The sequence below is a fragment of the Bolinopsis microptera genome, chromosome 11 (genome assembly GCF_026151205.1).
Source record: "Bolinopsis microptera isolate Bmic1 chromosome 11, MBARI_Bmic_1.0, whole genome shotgun sequence".
In the NCBI taxonomy this organism is placed as follows: domain Eukaryota; kingdom Metazoa; phylum Ctenophora; class Tentaculata; order Lobata; family Bolinopsidae; genus Bolinopsis; species Bolinopsis microptera.
The window spans coordinates 6,167,513-6,174,077 of record NC_087082.1 but is presented as its reverse complement, the minus strand read 5'-3'; positions in this window follow the sequence as shown (position 1 = coordinate 6,174,077).

Here is a 6,565-nt window from a genome sequence, read left to right as displayed (position 1 = left end):
TAGAAATTGCAAATTGAATTAAAAGGACAAAATATAACAAAATGCAAAGGATGACCAAAAAGTTGTAAATTTTAAAGTTACAACTTGGTGCCTGGATAATTGGACTGACTAACTGATTAGTGTTAAGCTGTAAACTGCTCGTAAACTCTAAACAGACACTTCTTCATGATGCCTAAGATTGAAAGATTCTCAACATGATGAGCTTTCCCGTATTCCCACACGTACCGAATGGGTGTATAACTATATGATTGTATAAACAATAAAACACCCAATTATTCTTTGTATATATAATGCGGTATATGTAGCTAATGAACATAACACGATAGAGTGCCCAGTACGTTGTTTAATATATATATATATTACGTTGTTTAATGACTGCAGTACCAGGAGATGGAGACCAAAGGCGCCTCCTGGTTTGACCACTATTGTCCTTCGATCGTGCTAAATCACTCAACATTCGATCTTCGAGAGTTTTCTAAAAGGGCCCCATGAAACCAACTAGGATGGATCTTAGATGGCAAGTACGTACGGTACAGGTCTTTAAGTACGTACGGTACAGCTACTTTTAAAGGTACGTACCGTACAGGCTCTGTAAGGTACAATTTTTTTTCAAATTTTTAGAATCAACTTCAGTGAATTACTTGCAATTTTTGATTAGTATTATCATCATAATTTTTGAGATAGAAGTCGAAAATAAACACAGTGGTTAAAACAATAAAAGATTTAAGAGGAAAATTTGTGTAACGGATCGCTCTTAGCCAGTACTACACTACTACTACTTGTAATTACTAATTAGGTTCCATTTCTTCTACTTCTGGATTATTCTGCTGGATTTGTACCTTTCAGCCTACCTTATTAAGTACGTACCGTACAGCTAATTTAATTTTTTTTTTTTTTGAACGCTGATTCCGAATCACCCCTCATGACATAGGGTAAAAATGCTCCCGGCCCTGACAAGATATTGGCGAAAAACTGTCTTGATCATGTTATATGACCATATAAGGAAGTTGGTCGAATTTTTTCTTATGGTAAGGGTTTCAGCATATGCTTCAATTAGAGATTGAGTTAGGGTAAGAGTTTGGATCAAATTAGATTTAGAGGCCCCATGGTTTGCCCGTTATTGACCTTCTTAAGCCGTATATGACAAACGTTCGGTAGACACAGTTTGTAAAACAACGTACTGAAATAATGTTTTTAAATCGTGTCTCACAATGTTAGTGGAATCGGTACACAGCTTGAGCTAGGAGGACTGTAGTGCAAAGAAACTACTGCTAACTGCTGCTAACTGCTGCTAACTGCTGCTGACTGCTGCTAACTGCTGCTGTCGCGCGCGCGCTCAGTTCGGCAGATAATACCGAGGGAGTTCCCTGGTTTCAGTTATACTTATAATATATGGCTATAATTGTCCTGCCTAAGTTGTGAGCGGAGGTTATAATATCTATTTTCTAAGCGGTGTAAGAAAATAAAAGAAATAGTGACTCTATTGATAATATTTTAGAATTATAATTCAGCATCACAATTTTCTATACGTTGTTGTATGATAACACTTACTGAAAACATGCTAATTACTATACAACAACATAAACTCTATAGTCTATAAAGCTATAAGCATGCACAAAGCCCATCATTTTTCGTCAGCCCACCATAATGCTATAATGGCAATAGATAATATTCACCTTCAAGTGGCATTTTATTTTCCTGATTCATGATTTACACAACATAAATATAAGCATAATATCTTGTAGAGTTTCTGTCACAAAAAGAATGCAATCCTTAGTAACAACACTTTATTTCTCCCAACAATTTGTATTTGGTTCAAGTGTTTGATCCAAGTAAGAGCCTTGTCTCCAAAAACCCATCTAGACTAGCATTTCAGTGTGTTCTAAAGCTTTCAGGCCCGCAAATTCCTTGCACCGTTAGTTGCCTGTCCGTTTACAACCCAATTAGCAGTCAAGGACAGAAAGTCATATACCAAATGAGCATTATGTGTAGTCAGTGTTATAGCTTTCGTTGCAATTATCGAGCTCTCTTATCTTTTGTAAATTTGCGATAAGTTCAGTTTGCTGCTACCGCGTAGTTTACCTTTGCGCATTTCTGGGTACAACCATGCTCGTCCTTATGTAGTTGTACACCGCAAGTTCCTGCTCCTGTAACATACATTTCTAATTCTTGTCAGAGAATTCGTGTCCTAGTTTCTGCTTTCAAACACTTACCGTCCAAGTTAAGCTAGGGAGCACTGATATATGAATATATTCCTTTGCTTCCAGTTGGTGTAAGGCACAGTTCATCATTTGGAATCCCACTGAGTTCATAATCGCGACCACATATTACGGCAAATATTACGGTTGTAGGAGCGACCAACACACTATCAAGATCGTTTGCCTATCGTAAACACCCCCCCCCCCCCTCATGGGCAGTGGGCATGGTTATATTATAGCGATCACACTATTTCTAGTTCTGACGTAATCATGGCGTGTGTACCGCGGTGCAGATATGAGCACCTTGAAATTGCCGAGCCAAGCTGTGGTTACCTGGGGACCTCAGGCTATTATGTTCATAAACGAATAGAGATTCGGCGGAATGACAGGCTGAGCGCGGCCCAGTAAAGCTGTGGTAGAGATAACAATGTGAACAGAGGGTAAAATACAGATAAGAAAAGTAAAAAAACGATATTATATCCGTCTGCTCACTCTTTCTGTTTGTGATTGGACGGATCGGCGTCACGTGACATAACACCTCTATTACAATTGGTCGCTCGGTCAGGATCACGGAAGGCATGGCTGCCCGTCCTTCTGACTAAATATAATTCAGTTGTTATTATGATGATTGTTATATCATGATGTTGGTTACCTACCTTCATTCTTTCATTGTGTTTCTTTTGACTTTACTGTTGTGCTCTGCTCTGAAAATTGTGATAGTACAAGTTCGATCTTTCGGTTTCAGCTTAACTCCCTAGGCCCTAGGTTATGAGTACAACCGAAGGATCAAAATACATGTTGATTGTTGCTTGTATTATTCAAACAAATAATCAAAAACAAATAATCAAAGTTTTAGCACATTTTACAGCATAAAATTTAAACAAATGAAAACATATAATGCTCTTAGTGGTAAATGGCCGTTTGTTCTGAGCTGTATGATTTTTTGACAATCAACTAGCGGGGCAAGGAATGTACTGGCTGGTAGCTTTTGTACACACCAAAACGCTAGTCTGGTTGATTAATGACCAAATTAGAGGCGTTGATAGGAAGGCATTATAATTTGTGGGTGTAAGAGGGAATATTTGGCATGCATTATTCTAGCAGCTATTTTGTAACAAATGGTCTTTACGATTATTAAGGACGGTAGGTATTTTGGGTGTTCAATGGGGGCCGGGGGTTTAAATTTAAGGGAGAAAAAGAAATGAATATTGGGTTATAATATTAATCATAGATGTCAACCCTGATATAACTATTGTACTAAAAATTTGATCATAATGCTTAGGGTCTTTATTAGAATTCAAATTGGATATAAAAATAGGATCTCTTTACACTACACTTACTCACTCACACATCACATTTAACTTGACAGAGGAATACGCTGGCAGAGTATGTCGATTTGGTCATGAAATTTTGGAGGTCAGGTGGAATCCCTGCAGGAGCCTACGAAAATTTAAGGTTACAAATATCAAAGTCTTTATTTGTCCAGTCATACACGGCATGACAATGCTGGTTGGAAAGTAGTGAAGACTATTAACTATAAAACATCAATTTTGAGGGAACTATAAAACATCAATTTTGAGGGATAAGAAAGTGTTTATAGGTCGTGAAACTTAGTTAAATCGATTTTCCGTGCAATTTAAGGACAGAAACAGTCATCAAAATGAGTTAATAAGAAGGTTTTGAGCTTTCGTTCAGAAAATAATTCGGGACCTTCAAAGGGGGTAACAAAAAGAAGTTACAAGTGTTACAAGCCTTCTATAATACAAAATTTGCATCACATCTTCAATCTGCTGAATAGACGCGCCACTCAAAAGTAAACAAATATATATCCACCAGCGGGCTATATCTGCACCAGCAGGCCCGTTAGTTCGAAGACCTGATATTTCCCAGCCCGCTGATATAGCGGGCTGCTCGCTATATCAGCAGCTGCCGGCTGGTGATACAGCTCTAAAACTTTAACTATTGCAATGCACGTGCACCATATTTATAGATTTATAATGACCGATACACATTATGATTACACCCTACACAATACACATGCAGTCCAAGGTGCTGGGCTTTTTGTCTTCCTCTGATTCCCCTGAGTGGCTATGACTATGAGTGTGTTTCGTAGCAGATCATGGATCAAACCTGAATCGTATTCTGATATGATCTTTGACCTGGCTCTTAGCTTCTTTATTGTGGTCAACTATCATCCCAGAAATACGATCTACAAACACTGACTTACTTACTGACTTAAGGTGGGTAGTATTCCCGAGATCCATTGACAACAGTTCTCCACAGCTTTCTGTCTTACATCAGTCTAGCTATCTCATCTACTGACTTTAGCCCAGTATCTGCTTTTAGGTTATCTAGTAGTGTTAAGTGAGGTCGCCCCCTGTTAGTATGCCCATGACTCGGCTTCCAGAGGATCAGTTGGTTCAGTGTCAGCTCCGGATGTCGGTGAGCATGACCTGCAAGTTTGAGCCTTCGTTGGGTTATCTTGGAGCTGACTTTGGGTAACCTGGGGACCTCAGGCTATTATGTTCATAAACATAGAGATTCGCCGGAATGACAGGCTGAGCGCGGCCCAGTAAACTTTGGGAAGATCACCGTACCGCGCGGTACAGGCTGTGGTTGATTGACGGTGTCATGACCCATCGAGATCGTTGCTCTGCGAAGCAGAGTGCAGAGCAACGATCGACGATGGGTTGACTTGCTTCGATGCGAAGCAAGAATGCTAGTTTGCGCGGCGCGTCGAAGCGACGAAGTCCTCCAAAGGCTGTGGTTGCTGACATATGGTCTCGATATTGATTGATGTTAAGGCCAGGGCCATTCTTAATCTTAACATTTGCGTATAGCAACCATCAACCATCTTCTCTACCATTTTCGTCATAGTCCAAGTCTCGGAACCGTACAGTAGCACCGACTCCACTAGTGCTGTAATTGTAAACACTCTTGATCTTGATAGACTTTCTGAGCTTAGAATTCCAAAGTTTTTTGAGTGTGTGGCATGCTCCCCATGCTCTTCCTATTCTAACCCTGATATCACTCTCACAGTCTCTGATTCTAGAACCCAGATAGGTGAAGTCTTCCACATGCTCTACAAACACAGTGCATAGCATGCAGTCCCATACCTCCAGATGTTGTAAAGACTAGTGGGACAAAGGACCCTTCCTCTGACTGCTCTCGGACTTTGTTCTTTTGAATAGAACTGTTTGTATACTTTAACAAATAGTGATTTTAACTTTGAGATAAACTGTTATATTATTATATTTTTGTACCAATGTTCACCTAACTTAACGTCTCTCACTGACACCATCACCCTGCAACCAATTTTAAAGTATTATTTATTAACGATATGACTACTTACAGACTGGCGGTCAACGTTCCCCGTATAGTAGCTCAACGGAGGAGGTAAACAGGGCACGTGTTAATGAAAAATGTACGTGTCCTTCCACAATCCCTTCTGTTGGGTCACACGTTATTGGGAACTGAGATCGCTATCATGTAACTAGAAGCAGTATATACAAAGTAACTTAGGTGATAGGTTTTTTGATTGAAATAAATTTTCGTGCACATACAGAATGAATGGTTAATAATTTAATATATATGTAGACCAAGGTCTGTGCACGGGATGCTTCCTGGAAGAATCCAGTTCTTTTAGCGGGGCACCCTACCTAAAGCCAAATTGAGATATAATAATCATATTCCTAGAGAAATAATCAGAAATCGAATACCAATCAAATAATATGATATATAGGAGTAGTAACCATATTTACTATGTAAAATGCCCCAACCACATAGTGTAAATTTATATAGAATTCAAATTCCATATCATCATTAAACCTCAATAGTCAATATAATATATTATATATAATAATATAATAGCCCAAGCAAAATTAAATAACTTCTTATATACCTTACTGTCATACTACAAATTAATTAAACATTTGAAATCTGTTAACCAGAGAATAAATTTCTAAACCTAGGATGCAAGTGAAATAATTTAGATGCAATAATGAATGCCTAATGTGAGTATCATCTGTCAATGTCCTTGTAAAAAAGTCTGTAAAAGAGATATGAGTAACTAATATAGAAGAAAAAACAGGAGGTTGTCGTCTGTTGAAAAATAAATAAAATATCTAGAATATAAATTAGAATATAAAATAACATTCAGTCAATGTGTCGTCAATAAACTGTACAATTATCAAATGTTAAAACTGGGTGATACAGTCACCAAAAATAAATACTAAGTATAATAAGTAAATAAATTAAATGTGGTCTATAAAACTACCACTAGGTATAATAGGTCAATAAATTAAAAGTGGTTTATAAAACTACCACTGTGCGAACCCTTTCTCCAGTTAAAACATGTCAGTCATGTG